This window comes from Arvicola amphibius, chromosome 1 (assembly GCF_903992535.2).
Source record: "Arvicola amphibius chromosome 1, mArvAmp1.2, whole genome shotgun sequence".
NCBI lineage: Eukaryota > Metazoa > Chordata > Mammalia > Rodentia > Cricetidae > Arvicola > Arvicola amphibius.
This window is the reverse complement of record NC_052047.1, coordinates 93,027,616-93,043,881: the sequence shown is the minus strand read 5'-3', so window position 1 is coordinate 93,043,881 and position 16,266 is coordinate 93,027,616. Positions and strand designations below refer to the sequence as shown.

The 16,266-nt window shown below is 38.1% G+C and overlaps 1 pseudogene; it reads left to right on the top strand.

Moving 5' to 3' along the window:
• Positions 1–10,151, top strand: part of LOC119812970 — a 33,271-nt pseudogene extending 23,120 nt beyond the window's left edge.
• The last annotated feature ends 6,115 nt before the right edge of the window (positions 10,152–16,266 follow it).

Genomic DNA, 16,266 nt, shown 5'->3' with positions numbered 1-16,266 from the left:
TTCCCTTGGCCCAGTCTCACCCAACCCTCAAGTTCCCAATTTTGCCTGGCGATCGTGTCTACTTCCAATATCCTGGAGGATTACTATATCTTTTTTGTAGGGAGTTTACCTTCTTATTATCTTCTCAAGGATCCCAAATTTATAGGCTCGATGTCCTTTAATTATGGCTAGAAACCGATTATGAGTGAGTACATCCCATGTTCATCCTTTTGGGTCTGGGTTACCTCACTCAGAATCGTGTTTTCTATTTCCATCCATTTGCCTGCAAAATTCAAGATGTCATTGTTTTTTACCGCTGAGTAGTATTCTAGCATGTATATATTCCACAGTTTCTTCATCCATTCTTCCACTGAAGGGCATCTAGGTTGTTTCCAGGATCTGGCTATTACAAATAGTGCTGCTATGAACATAGATGAGCATATGCTTTTGTTGTATGATTGGGCATCTCTTGGGTAGATTACCCAATAGTGGAATTGCTGGGTCCTGGGGTAGGTTGATCCCGAATTTCCTGAGAAACCACCACACTGCTTTCCAAAGTGGTTGCACAAGTGTGCATTCCCACCAGCAATGGATGAGTGTACCCCTTACCCCACAACCTCTCCAGCAAAGGTTATTATTGGTGTTTTGGATTTTAGCCAATCTGACAGGTGTAAGATGATATCTCAAAGTTGTTTTGATTTGCATTTCCCTGATAGCTAGGGAGGTTGAGCATGACCTTAAGTGTCTTTTGGCCATTCGAACTTCTTCTGTTGAGAATTCTCTGTTCAGTTCAGCGCCCCATTTTTTAATTGGGTTAATTAGCATTTTACCGTCTAGTCTCTTGAGTTCCTTATATATTTTAGAGATCAGACTTTTGTCAGTTGCAGGGTTGGTGAAGATCTTTTCCCAGTCGGTAGGCTGCCTTTGTGTCTTAGTGACAATGTCCTTTGCTTTACAGAAGCTGCTCAACTTCAGGAGGTCCCATTTATTCAATGTTGCCCTTAAAGTCTGTGCAGCTGGGGTTATGCGTAGGAAACGGTTCCCTGTGCCCATTTGTTGTAGAGTACTTCCCACTTTCTCCTCTATCAAGCTCAATGTGTTCAGATTAATATTGAGGTCTTTAATCCATTTGGACTTGAGTTTTGTGCATGGTGATAGATATGGATCTACTTTCATTCTTCTACAGGTTGACATCCAGTTATGCCAGCACCATTTGTTGAAGATGCCCTCTTTCTTCCATTGTGTACTTTTGGCTCCTTTATCAAAAATCAGGTGTTCATAGGTTTGTGGTTTAAGATCCGGGTCTTCTATACGATTCGATTGGTCAACTTCTCTGTTTTTATGCCAATACCAAGCTGTTTTCAATACTGTAGCTCAGTAATAGAGTTTGAAGTCAGGGATGGTAATGCCTCCAGAAGTACCTTTATTGTATAAGATTTTGTTGGCTATCCTGGGTTTCTTGTTTTTCCATATAAAGTTGATTATTGTCCTCTCAATCTCTGTGAAGAATTTTAATGGGACCTTGATGGGGATTGCATTGAATCTATAGATTGCTTTTGGTAGAATTGCCATTTTTACTATGTTGATCCTCCCAATCCACGAGCAGGGGAGATCCTTCCATTTTCTGGTATCCTCTTCAATTTCTTTCTTCAAAGACTTAAAGTTCTTGTCAAATAAATCCTTCACTTCCTTGGTTAGAGATACTCCCAGATATCTTATGCTATTTGTGGCTATTGTGAAAGGTGATACTTCTCTGATTTCCCTCTCTGCTTCCTTATCCTTTGTGTATAGGAGGGCGACTGATTTTTTGGAGTTGATCTTGTAACCTGCCACGTTACTGAAGGAGTTTATCAGCTGTAGGAGTTCTTTGGTGGAGTTTTTGGGGTCGCTTATGTATACTATCTTATCATCTGCAAATAATGAAAGTGTAACTTCTTCCTTTCCAAATTGAATCCCCTTGATTCCCTTATGTTGTCTTATTTCTATTGCTAGAACTTCAAGCACTATATTGAAGAGATAAGGAGAGAGTGGACAGCCTTGTCGTGTTCCTGAATTTAGTGGGATAGCCTTGAGTTTCTCTCCGTTTAATTTGATGTTAGCTGTCGGCTTGCTGTACATAGCTTTTATTATATTTAGGAATGACCCTTGTATCCATAATCTCTCCAAAACCTTTATTATAAAAGGGTGCTGAATTTTGTCAAATGCTTTTTCAGCATCTAATGAGATGACCATATGGTTTTTTTCCTTCAGTTGATTTATATGATGGATTACATTGATAGATTTTCGTATGTTGAACCAGCCCTGCATCTCTGGGATGAAGCCTACTTGATCGTAATGGATAATTTTTCTAATGTGTTCTTGGATTCGGTTTGCCAGTATTTTATTGAGAATTTTTGTGTCAATGTTCATCAGTGAGATTGGCCTGTAATTCTCTTTCTTGGTTGAGTCTTTGTGTGGTTTAGTTATCAGGGTAACTGTAGCTTCATAGAAGGAATTTGGCAGTGACTCTTGTGTTTCTATATTATGAAATACCTTAAGGAGTATAGGTATTAGGTCTTCTTGGAAGTTCTCGTAGAATTCCGCATTGAAACCATCTGGTCCTGGGCTCTTTTTGGTAGGGAGGTTTCTGATAACAGTTTCTAATTCTTCGCGACTAACAGGACAATTTAGAGCATTTACCTGGTCCTGGTTTAACTTTGGTATATGGTATTTATCTAAAAAACTGTCCATTTCTTTTACATTTTCCAATTTTGTGGCATACAGGCTTTTGCAGTAAGATCTAATGATTCTCTGAATTTCCTCTGTGTCTGTGGTTATGTCCCCCTTTTCATTTCTGATCTTATTAATTTGCGTGTTCTCCCTCTGCCTTTTGATTAGTTTGTCTAAGGGTTTGTCAATCTTGTTGATTTTCTCCAAGAACCAGCTTCTTGTTTCATTGATTCCTTGGATTGTTTTCTGTGTTTCTATTTTGTTGATTTCTGCCCTCAGTTTGATTGTTTCCAGTCTTCTACTTCTCCTAGGTGAGTCTGCTTCTTTTTTTTCCAGAGCTTTCAGGTTTGCTGTTAAGTCACCAATGAGTGCTTTCTCCGTTTTCTTTAAGTGGGCACTTAGTGCTATGAACTTTCCTCTTAGCACTGCTTTCATTGTGTCCCATAAGTTTGAGTATGTTGTGTCTTTGTTTTCATTAAATTCAAGAAAGACTTTAATTTCTTTCTTTATTTCTTCCTTGACCCAGGTGTGGTTCAGTAGTTGACTGTTCAGTTTCCATGAGTTTGTGGGCTTTCTGGGGGTAGCATTGTTGTTGAATTCTAATTTTAATCCATGGTGATCCGATAAGACACAGGTGGTTACTAATATTTTTTGTAACTGTGGAAGTTTGCTTTGTTACCAAGTATATGGTCAATTTTCGGAAAGGTTCCATGAGCCACAGAGAAGAAGGTATATTCTTTCCTATTTGGGTGGAATGTTCTATAGATGTCTGTTAAGTCCATTTGGTTCATTACCTCCATTAAGTCTTTCAATTCTCTGTTAGGTTTCTGTCTGATTGACCTGTCCATTGGTGAGAGAGGAGTGTTGAAGTCTCCAACTATTAGTGTGTGTGGTTTGATGGCTGCCTTGAGTTCTAGAAGTGTTTCTTTTACATAAGTGGGAACTTTTATATTAGGGGCATAGATATTAAGGATTGAGACTTCATTCTGATGGATTTTTCCTGTTATAAGTATAAAGTGTCCCTTTCCATCTCTTCTGATTGATTTTAGTTTGAAGTCAACTTTGTTGGAAATTAGTATGGCCACACCCGCTTGTTTCTTAGGGCCATTTACTTGATAAACCTTTTCCCAACCCTTTACTCTGAGTAGGTGTCTGTCTTTGTGGTTGAGGTGTGTTTCTTGTAAACAGCAAAATGTTGGATTCTGTTTTTGTATCCAGTCTCTTAGGCTGTGCCTTTTTATAGGTGAATTGAGTCCCTTGATATTAAGTGATATTAATGACCAGTGGTTGTTAACTTCAGTCATTTTTAGTAGTAGAGTTTGTGTGTTTCCCTTCTTCTAGTTGTGCTGGTGAAGGGTCGCTAGATGCCTGAGTTATTGTGGGCGTTGTTGGACTCCTTGGTTTGTGATTTTCCTTCTATTACTTTCTGCAAGGCTGGATTTGTGGCTGCATATTGTTTAAATCTGTTTTTGTCCTGGAATATCTTGTTTTCTCCATCAATGGTGAATGCAAGCTTTGCTGGGTATAGTAGTCTAGGCTTGCATCCATGTTCCCTTAGTGTCTGTAGCACATCTATCCAAGCTCTTCTGGCTTTCATGGTTTCCATTGAGAAATCAGGTGTAATTCTGATAGGTTTCCCTTTATATGTTACTTGACCTTTTTCCTTTGCAGCTCTTAATATCTGTTCTTTATTCTGCATGTTTTGTGTTTTGATTATTATATGGCGTGGGGATGCTTTCTTTTGATCCAGTCTATTTGGTGTTCTGTAGGCTTCTTGTACCTTCATAGGAACATCCTTCTTTAGGTTGGGGAAGTTTTCTTCTATAATTTTGTTGAATATGTTTTCTGGGCCTTTGAGTTGTAATTCTTCTCCTTCTTCTACCCCAATTATTCTTAGGTTTGGTCTTTTCATGGTGTCCCAGATTTCCTGAATGTTTTGTGTTAAGAATTTGTTAGATTTGTTTAGTTCTTTAATCTGTGAGTTTATTTCCTCTATAGTATCTTCAGAGTCTGAGATTCTTTCTTCCATCTCTTGTATTCGGTTGGAAATACTTGTCTCTGAAGTTTCTGTTCGTTTACTCAGAGTTTCCATTTCCAGTCGTCCCTCAGATTGTGTTTTCTTCAATACCTCCATTTCATTTATCAGGTCTTGTACTGTTTCCCTTACCTGTTTGATTGCTTTTTCTTGTTTTTCTTGTTTTTCTTGGGTATCTTTGAGAGATTTATTTATTTCGTCTACCTTTTTGTTTGTCATCTCCATTTCTTTATGGCAGTATTTTACCTCCTGTTTAAGGTCCTCTATTATTTTCATAAAGTACTGTTTAAGGTTGTTTTCTTCTATATCTTATGGGGTAGGGTGTTCAATTCTTGTTGTTTCGGGATGTCTGGATTGTGGTGATGTCATGTTCCCTTTCATGTTGTTGGAGGAGCTCCTGCATTGGCGCCTGCCCATCTCTTCCTTCAAAAGGAGCCCGGAGGCGTTTGGTGTCCTAGACCAATCTTTGCTGTGACTGAAACTGGTTGGATCTCCCCAGTGCCAGAGGAGGACCTATTCCTTGCGTCACAATCTGAAGAAGCCCGCACTCCCTTGCAGGAATCCTCAGACATGCCTGGATGCCAGAGTCTGACTCCTCTGGGTGGATGGCCTTAGAACAGGAGCAGGACACCAGTTCAGATGGAACTGAACTGGTGGAATACCACACAGCGAACCTGGCAGCACAATCTGAAGGAGCCCGCACCCCTCCGCAGGAATCCTCAGACCTGCCTGGAGGCCAGAGTCTGACCCCTTTGGGTGGATGGCCATAGAACAGGAGTAGGACACCTAAGAACACTAGGGAAAGCTTGGGAGACACAGGGATGGGAGAAACAGACACAAGCCTGCAGAGGGAAGTGGGGGTAGGGGGTCTGTGCTCTCTTCCAGGGCAGGTTGCCCCAGGGTCCCATTCACTCACCAGTTCAGATGGAATGTCAGTGCACAGGATCAGGGATTCCAGGCAGCCCAGGGTCGCAGCCCAGACAAAAGGACCAAGGTGGGGGCAGGGCGGGATGGAATACCACACAGAGAACCTGGCAGCACAATCTGAAGGAGCCCGCATCCCTCCGCAGGAATCCTCAGACCTGCCTGGAGGCCAGAGTCTGACCCCCCACTCTGATTTTCTTAATTTGGATTTTCTCTCTCTGCCTTTTGGTGGGTTTTGATAAGGTTTTGTCTATCTTGTTGATTTTTCTTGAGGAACCAACTTTTTCTTTCACTGATTCTTTGTATTGTTCTCTTTATTTCTATATCATTCATTTCAGCTTCCAATTTGATTATTATCTGTCATCTACTCCTTCTGGGTGAGTTTGCTTCGTATAGTTCTAGATCTTTCAGGTATGCTGTTAAGTTACTAGTGTGATCTTTTTGCATGTTCTTTATGTAAGCACTTAATGCTTGGAACTTTATCTTAGCACTGCTTTTATAGTGCCCCATAAATTTTCATATGTTGTTCTTTCATTTTTGTTGAATTCTAGGAAGTTTTATATTTCTTTATTTCTTCCTTGACCCAGCGATGAATTAATTGAACACTGTTCAGTTTCCACCAGTTTATAGACTTTCTGCTATTAGTATTGTTGTTGAATTATTACTTTAAGCCATGGTGATTTGATAAGACATAGGGAGTTATTCCATTTTTTTTGGTATCTGTTGATGTTTGCTTTGTTACCGAGTATGTAATTACTTTTTGAGAAGGATCCATAAGGTGCTAAGAAGATATCGTCTTTGGTGTTTGGATCAAATGATATATAGATGTCTGTTAAGTCCATTTGAGTCATAACATCTGTTACTTCCCTTATTTCTTTGTTAAATTTTTTGTCTGGTAGATCTGTCCATTGGTGAGTTGAGGTATTGAAGTCTCCTCTTATTAGTGTATGGGGTTTGATGTTTGATTTAAGCTGTAGTAATGCTTTTTTACAAATGTGGGTGTCCTTGTATTTGGGGCATATATGTGCATAATTGAGACTTGATCTGATGGATTTTCCCTGTGATTAATATGAACTCTCTTCCTCCATCTCTTTTGATTGAATTTAGTTTGGAGTCTATTTTATTAAATATTCCATAACTACACCTGCTTGTTTCTTAGGTTCATTCGATTGGAAAATCTTTTCTCAATTTTTCACTCTGAGGTTATTTATATATATATATATATATATATATATATATATATATATATCTTGAGGTTGAGTTGTATCCCTTTGTTTTTTATTTTAATAGGATTTTAATTATAATTTAGCTACATATGAATATTTTGCCTGCTTACATTCCTGTGTATGACTGGTACCCATGGAGACCAGAAAATCATCTGGAACTGGGATTACAGGTCATTTTGAGCAACCATATGGGTGCTCAGAGCTAAAACCAGGTCCTTCAGTTAAGCAGTTGAGTGCCTCCAGTGAGTGATAGGGATTGATCTGGGATCTCTTCCAAAGCAAAAGGTGATCTTATCTGTTGACTATTCTTTATATACCCCATCATTTTTTATTGTTATTGTTTTAGGATAAGCATTTACTAATATTCTTGAGAAATTTTTATCTGTCAGTCCATAACTTATTAAAAAGACTTCTCTTCCTAGGATTTTTTAGCCTTACAATTTGTAAGAGGCCACTCCAGTTTATAATACACTAGTACAGAATTAGAGTGAATGTTTAACTCTATGGAGCAATTTTGAGGAAGTCCTTGAGTGCTTTCTTTTTTTTTGTTTCAGACAAGATCTCACTATGTAACTTTGGCTGTCCTGGAAATGTACACATAGATTAGGCTGGCAAGGAATAACAGTTTCTATCTCTGCCTCCTGAGGCTTGGGTTAAAGGTGTGTACCACCATACCCATATTGTCTACCCTTTTTTCTAGTTAACAGTTTGGATACAATTTTTCTGATATATTCTAAATAGTGTTAAACTGTTTGCATATCTCCCTGTATATATTACTATATAGAAATAATATATTATTTCTCTTTCAATGCCATATTCTATTTGGTGAGCACAGAAGTAGAAAACATCATTCTCCTTTTCTATTTTCTTAGGAAATGAGTTGGTGGCTGCATTTGAAATTCTATGCTCCATTTCATTGAATATATTTGAATATACAGAATTTTCTAAATATATTTTCAATGAAGTGGACATTTGAAATATGGTTTGTCTCAATCTTTCTATTTTTTCAATCTTTCTATTATGTACATATTTGGGATATTTTAGGATGCAGTGGCCTATGAGGATGTGCATGTGAACTTCACTCATGAAGAGTGGGCTTTGCTGAATCCATCTCAGAAGAGTCTCTACAAAGATGTGATGCTGGAAACCTACTGGAACCTCACTTCTATAGGTAATAATGTGAGCTTTCTGTCACTTTTTAACTTAAGGAGCGATGCCTTTCTTTGAGATCATTGCTCTTCTGTAATTTCAAATGTGAAAGAAGTATAATCAAGTGAATAAATCAAGCATTGTTCTAAGGGTCACAAAAGAGAGTAATTTAAATTGTGCTTAATTGTGGGTGATATATATATTTTTTCTGGTACTGTATTTTAGGATATGAATGGGAAGACCACAATATTGAAGAACATTGTCAAAGTTCTGGGAGACCTGGAAGGTAATCTTCATGTTCAAGCTGATAGATATGTACCTCTGGAGAGATGTTAATATACCATGAAGTTTTAATGTAAAGCAGCAGTGTAAATAAGCACAGCTCTGTGACAATTATTAAATTCTCACAACATCCTGTACTTTAATGTTAAGTAGCTGATCATTGTTTGCAAAGCCTTCTATTAAGAACAAGATAAGAAATCAATGTCCTAAAAGGTGTCACAGTTTTAATCATAGGCAAATGAAAGGTATGTTGTAGATCTGTGTATCTACTTGCTTGCATATCATTCAATTATCATAAAAGTTATTTACATTGATAGGTGTATTAGTCAATGTCCAAGACCTTTCATAAGCAAATCTTCCATATTAAAGCTAGTGTTTCTCATAAGTCATAGAGTGACTTACCATAGTTTAGTAAAAGGAGCATTTGATGAGAGACAAGAAATTTACTGTGGTGTAGAAACCTGAATCCCTATACCACATCTGTATGAGATACAAAACATTAGACTATGTGAATGCAATGTAAAATTATTGGTTATTCTCTTGTTAATAGGTATATCATCTGTCACTGTGGATTCAAGCCATGTGAGCATAAGGGATGTGGAAAGAAATATGGTACTCCTGTCTCTCTCAGAACAAATAAAAGATGTGTAATAGCTCCCTCTATGAAAAGACATGGTGACTGTGAAATAAGCTTACAAGTAATTGGTATTCCAACTTCAGTGGGAATATATCAACAAGGTCATATTGAAGAAAAACCTTCTGGGTACAAGGAATATGGAAATGTGTCTTTCTATCCTGGATCACTTTGCACAGGTCATGTGACTCACATGACAGGAAAATGCTATGAATGCAATCAGTGCGGTAAAACTGTGAGTCCTTCCAGTTCTCTTCAAAGGCATTTAAAAACTCATACGGGAAGAGGAAATAATAAATGTGAGCCATCTCCTAAAGACTTCAGCTGTTACAAATGTCTCCAAACACACAAAACAACCAATAATGAAGAGGATCTCTATGAATGTAAAGCCTTTATATCTGATTCCTCTTTACATGTACATGAAAGAACTCATTTGGAAAAGAATCCCTGTGAATATGATAACAGTGATAAAGCCTATGAATGTCATAGTATTCATCAAATACATAGAGCTCATGTCAGAGAGAAAAGGTGTGGATATCATTACTGTGGTAGGGAGTTTGCATTGCCTCCTTATCTTCAAATACGTACAAAAAATCATCCTGGAGAGAAGCCCTATGGATGTAATCAATGTGGTAAATCCTTTGCTCATAAAAGTCATCTTCTCAGTCATGAAAGAACTCATACTGGAGAGAAACCCTATGGATGTAATAAGTGTGGTAAAGCATTTGCACATAAAAGTCATCTTCACAGGCATGAAAGAAGTCATACTGGAGAGAAACCCCATGAATGTAATCAATGTGGTAAAGTTTTTGCACAAAAGAATAATCTTCACAATCATGAAAGAAGCCATAGAGGAGAGAAACCCTATGAATGTAATCAATGTGGAAAAGCCTTTGCACAGAAGAACAATCTTCGCAGTCATGAAAGAATTCATACTGGAGAGAAACCCTATGAATGTAATCAATGTGGTAAAGCCTTTGCATGTAATAGTGCTCTTTACATGCATAAAAGAAGGCATACTGGTGAGAAACCCTTTGAATGTATTCAATGTGGTAAAGCCTTTGTACAGAAGTACAATCTTTACCGTCATGAAAGAAGTCATAGGGGAGAGAAACCCTATAAATGTAATCAATGTAGTAAAGTTTTTGCAGATAAGTGTAATCTTTATAGGCATGAAAGAAGTCATACTAGATAGAAATCCTATGAATGTTAAAGTAACAAAGTCTTTGCATATTGCAGCAGCATTCAAAATCTTGAAAAAAATTCACAGTGGTGAAAATCCCCAAGAGGTATAGCCTTGCAGTCCACATACATTTTCCCTATATATCTCACCAGTGCAAAATGCTATTTATGCTGTTGTCTTAGTTTGGGCTTTTGTTGCTGTGAAGAGACATTATGGCTACACTAACTATTATAAAAAACATTCAATTGAGATGACTTTCTTATAGTTTCAGAAGTTCATCCATTATTTTTACAATGGAACATGGTGGTGTGTAGGCAGATGTGGTGCTAGAGTTGAGAGTGCTACATCTTGCAGGCAACAGGAAGTCAACAGACATTCAGCAGTGTCCTGAGCACAGGAAACCTCAAAGGCTACACCTACAGTGACACATTCCCTCCAACAAGGCATATCCACCCCAACAAGGCCAAACTTCCTAATAATGTCATTCCCTATGAAAGTATGGGCGCCAATAATATTCCAGCTACCACAATTGTCATCTGTTATTATTGGATTATGTTTCTTCATTGGAACTAAAAACTTGCTCTTTTCATATTCTCAGAAAAAAATGAATGGCCGAGAATTTTATCAGTGGGTAAATGTGGTTGCTGCTAAGCCTTATGATCTGATATTTCATTTCATGTTAGCCTTATGTATATGAAGAAATCCTGTTCCAAAAATCAAAATAAAAAAGTTGAACTGAAAAGAAGGATGCTTTTTCATTGGTACCAGGTTCTATTCTCATCATCCTATAGAACCTCACAACTGTCTATAATTCAGTTTCCAGGGGATTCAAAATCCTCATATAGCTGTACATGTAGCCAAAACACTTCACATAAAGTGAAAATAATTTTTAAAAAGTACATATCACATATTGGAACTTTCCCTAGCATAATGTGATCTCATCTTCACTCAACCAGATCCTTTTTTGATTCATTCACATCAAGAGAATTATGTTATACAGGGAGTCTGGATTCTGTATGATCAGTGGAGACCTCTCGAGAATCTTGACTACAAACATTAAAACAAAAACAAACAAACAAAAAACAACTACAAGACAGGTTGTGTATATGCCATTTTTTTTCTACTATGGGGCATCTTGGAAACTGGGTGAGATATGGCAAATCTTGTTGGTTACAGAGTACTCATGACATAATGACATTACAATTTGGTTATGCAGTCCAAATAGACTTATAAGGTTGACAAATGCCTTTACCTGTTCAAATATCAAACAAAAAACATCTTTAGCTGGCTTGTTTACAACACATATTTCATATGCTTGTCTTAATGCAGATATGTATTTTACCTCTAAAAGTTTGTGTGTTTTTTAAAAAATTGTATGTTTTCAGAAAAAAATGGCCAGATACCAATGAAGACAAGTAACCCAGGTGATTCAGCCTCCTAAACTGCCCCATTACAGATTATTTGAAAATATACATCGAAAATCAAAGCTGTCAACTGAGATGATTCAGTCTCACAGATTACTCCAGTCAAGACTTTACGTAAGCTCTGCACTATTCTATTACACAGAGGCTGGACAATAAATGTTACGCTTAGTTTTCCAAGGACTTGACCATTATTACAATTTTCTCAGGATTCCCTAAAGATTTTGTTGCCCCAGACAATAAAAAGTAATTTAAAGAATACAGCACCCACATTTCCAAAAGTTGGGGTGGGGGGCTCTTTGTCCTTCAATGGATTATGGATGTTTATCATGTTTTCGGGGGTTAGTTGCAAATTATTACTGGTTTTGATAAGGGAGGAAACTAAGCAAGGGAGCCTAGCATCAGAGATCTCTTTCTGAAGAGAAATGGATGGTATTTAGAAATGATAGGAAAACAGGTATAGATGGATCTACTTTAAACTAAGAAGCAATTAATAATTTCAAATATTTTCATTGTTATGGATATGTTCCTATACTTTTTAAGGTATTGTACCTATGCAGCTTGTTTAATTGTAGTGTGAAATTTTAGTCCTTGATATCTATTTAGGTTAATAAAGAAAGACAGTAGATAGTCATCTATAACAATCAAAGTTTGAGTCAATGTTAGATATGGTTTCAAAATCAGACAGATCTATTTAAATAGATGACTTCAAACACTTCAGAGACCTACAAAATATGGAATTGAAATTGTTTTAATAGCAGAAAATATGAGGCACATCTGCTACTGGCAGCACCAGTATACTTCAAAAAAGGATGATTGGCATCAAAGAACCCCGAGATGGAGTTTGTGTCCTTTGTGGCAAAGCTACCAGTGGGCAAAGAACTGCCTTTGCTTCAACTGCTGACAGTATGCTGTCCAAACTGAAAAAGCAGGACTCAAAGGAATAAGAATGCCAAACTTTGCCAAGACAAGGTGGAATAGTCCTTTAAAATATCCTAATTCTCAAAAAGGTTTGTCAGATATTGTAGGCCTTTAGGATAAAGATGAATGCCCCAGAAGTGCAGAGGAACCTTAGGTGACTGTCCAGGCAGTCAGCCTGTCACTTCTATAGTTTATGAAGTAGCTGGATCTGCACTCAGGTAATATATCTTTCTCGGGTCTTTGATAGGGTTGAAAACTGGATTGCTACAGATTTTCTTGTTACCCAATAAAAGAAGTTTACATAAGATGTAAAGTTTATAAGATTGAAACACATAAAAATCTTAAGTTGTTTGTGTATGATGCTTTAAATTCTAAAACAATTTTTAAAGTGGTAACACAAATTATGGTAGAAAGTAGTTTAGGCATAAAACTTTGGAGTCACTAAGATAGGATAGGTAATACAGCACTTTCTCTGAGTTTGACAGATACAAATGGACCGGATATTGTAAATGTAATTCTTACCTGATAATTGTTCTAATTGTATTTAGTTTTACTATGTTAGAGTAAAACCTTTCCTTCTTATTTATTCTAAAAGGGGGGATGTTATGGGATATTCTTTTACACTGTGTGAAGATGTGCTGCTGTTATTGGGTTAATTAAAATATAAATGGCCAATAGCTGGGCAGAAGAATATAGCTGGGATTTCTGGGGAGAAGGGGGGGACAATGGGAAGAAACATGACGTCACTAGTCAGATGCAGAGGAAGCAGTATGAACAGTGTGGAAATGAGATACTAGAGCCATGTGACGGATGGTAGACTTAAAAATACAGGTTAATTTAAGTTATAAGAGCTGGTTGAAAAGTCTAAGCTAAGCTAAGGGCAAGCTTTTAAGTCATAAAATGCCTCTATGTCATTGTTTGAAAGCTATCAATGTAGAGAATAGCTCTTATAACCCTACTTATACAAGATTGTTCTTCACATGATGGAAGGAGAAAACCATTTCTCTAGTTGTCCTCTGTCACTAATGTACATTTTTGTATTTGCATACTTTATAGATGCACCCCAAAGAAATAAAATGTGACAAAATATCTTTAGAAGTACATAACTACAGAAACATGATGAAATACTCATCTGTTGGGAGAGGGTAGGTAGCTTTATTCATACCTTGTTCCAATGCAGCCAGTAAAGGTCTGGGCCCCCTACCTGAACATATGACTGAGCTACAGAGGCAGCTGGTGAATCTGGGGTCCAGACATTAGAACACAAGAGTGAGGGTTTTTTTTTTACATAAATGATTCTTCCCAATAAGTCTCCTTAAGGTGTAGTTACACATATATATCTGTATATCTGTTCTCTTATAAGAGCACTGCCATTAGGCCCCCAAAATTGGTTGGATCCCCTGTAACTTTGGTGTTACAGAAGGGAGCAGTGGGCATTGGAAACTGAACTGTGTTTTATACAAGAGGTACTTTCCAGAGACCAGCTCCAGCAGGCATCAGGTCTCAAAAAGAAGTTGTGGAGTCAGTGAAGGAAGGATATTAAAATGATCTGAGTGTGAATCAGGATAGCTGCTGCTTTATTGAAAATAGAAGCTATATTTTGAATACTCTATAATTACACAAGAGTTTAGCCATAAGGAAGGTTGAAAACAAACTTAATGATTCTCAGATGAAAAATAGACACCAACTTTATCACAGCAATTTTTTCCGAGGCAAGTGGTGATGAACTTCATCAAGAATCTAACTTCCCTAGTGTTCTCAGGTGTCCTGCTCCTGTTGTAAGGCCATCCACCCAAAGGGGTCAGACTCTGGCCTCCAGGCAGGTCTGAGGATTCCTGCAAGGGAGTGCGGGCTCCTTCAGATTGTGCTGCCAGGTTCGCTGTGTGATATTTCATCCCACCCTGCCCCCACCTTGGCCCTTTTGTCTGGGCAGTGTCCCTGGGCTGCCAGGAATCCCTGACCCTGTGCCCTGACATTCCATCTGAACTGGTGAGTGAATGCGGACCCTGGGGCAACCTGCCCTGGAAGAGAGCACAGACCCTCTCCCCCAGCTCCCTCTGCAGGCTTGTCTCTGTTTCTCCCGTCCCTGTGTCTCCCAAGCTTTCCCTAGTGTTCTCAGGTGTCCTGCTCCTGTTCTAAGGCCATCCACCCAAAGGGGTCAGACTCTGGCCTCCAGGCAGGTCTGAGGATTCCTGCAAGGGAGTGCGGGCTTCTTCAGATTGTGACGCAAGGAATAGGTCCTCCTCTGGCACTGGGGAGATCCAACCAGTTTCAGTCACAGCAAAGATTAGTCTAGGACACCAAACGCCTCCCAGCTCCTTTTGAAGGAAGAGATGGGCAGGCGCCAATGCAGGAGCTCCTCCAACAACATGAAAGGCAACATGACATCACCACAATCCAGACATCCCGAAACAACAAGAATTGAACACCCTACCCCATAAGATATAGAAGAAAACGACCTTAAACAGTACTTTATGAAAATAATAGAGGACCTTAAACAGGAGGTAAAAAACTGCCATAAAGAAATGGAGATGACAAACAAAAAGGTAGACGAAATAAATAAATCTCTCAAAGATACCCAAGAAGAACAAGAAAAACAAGAAAAAGCAATCAAGCAGGTAAGGGAAACAGTACAAGACCTGATAAATGAAATGGAGGTATTGAAGAAAACACAATCTGAGGGAAGACTGGAAATGGAAACTCTGAGTAAACGAACAGAAACTTCAGAGACAATTATTTCCAACCGAGTACAGGAGATGGAAGAAAGAATCTCGGACTCTGAAGATACTATAGAGGAAATAAATTCACAGATTAAAGAACTAAACAAATCTAACAAATTCTTAACACAAAACATTCAGGAAATCTGGGACACCATAAAAAGACCAAACCTAAGAATAATTGGGGTAGAAGAAGGAGAAGAATTACAACTCAAAGGCCCAGAAAACATATTCAACAAAATTATAGAAGAAAACTTCCCCAACCTAAAGAAGGATGTTCCTATGAAGGTACAAGAAGCCTACAGAACACCAAATAGACTGGATCAAAAGAAAGCATCCCCACGCCATATAATAATCAAAACACAAAACATACAGAATAAAGAACAGATATTAAGAGCTGCAAAGGAAAAAGGTCAAGTAACATATAAAGGGAAACCTATCAGAATTACACCTGATTTCTCAATGGAAACCATGAAAGCCAGAAGAGCTTGGATAGATGTGCTACAGACACTAAGGGAACATGGATGCAAGCCTAGACTACTATACCCAGCAAAGCTTGCATTCACCATTGATGGAGAAAACAAGATATTCCAGGACAAAAACAGATTTAAACAATATGCAGCCACAAATCCAGCCTTGCAGAAAGTAATAGAAGGAAAATCACAAAACAAGGAGTCCAACAAGGCCCACAATAACTCAGGCATCTAGCGACCCTTCATCAGCACAACTTGAAGACGGGAAACACACAAACTCTACTACAAAAAATGACCGAAGTTAACAACCACTGGTCATTAATATCACTTAATATCAATGGACTCAATTCACCTATAAAAAGGCACAGGCTAAGAGACTGGATATGAAAACAGGACCCAACATTTTGCTGTTTACAAGAAACACACCTCAACCACAAAGACAGACACCTACTCAGAGTAAAGGGTTGGGAAAAGGTTTATCAAGCAAATGGCCCTAAGAAACAAGCGGGTGTGGCCATACTAATTTCCAACAAAGTTGACTTCAAACTAAAATCAATCAGAAGAGATGGAAAGGGACACTTTATACTCATAACAGGAAAAATCCATCAGAATG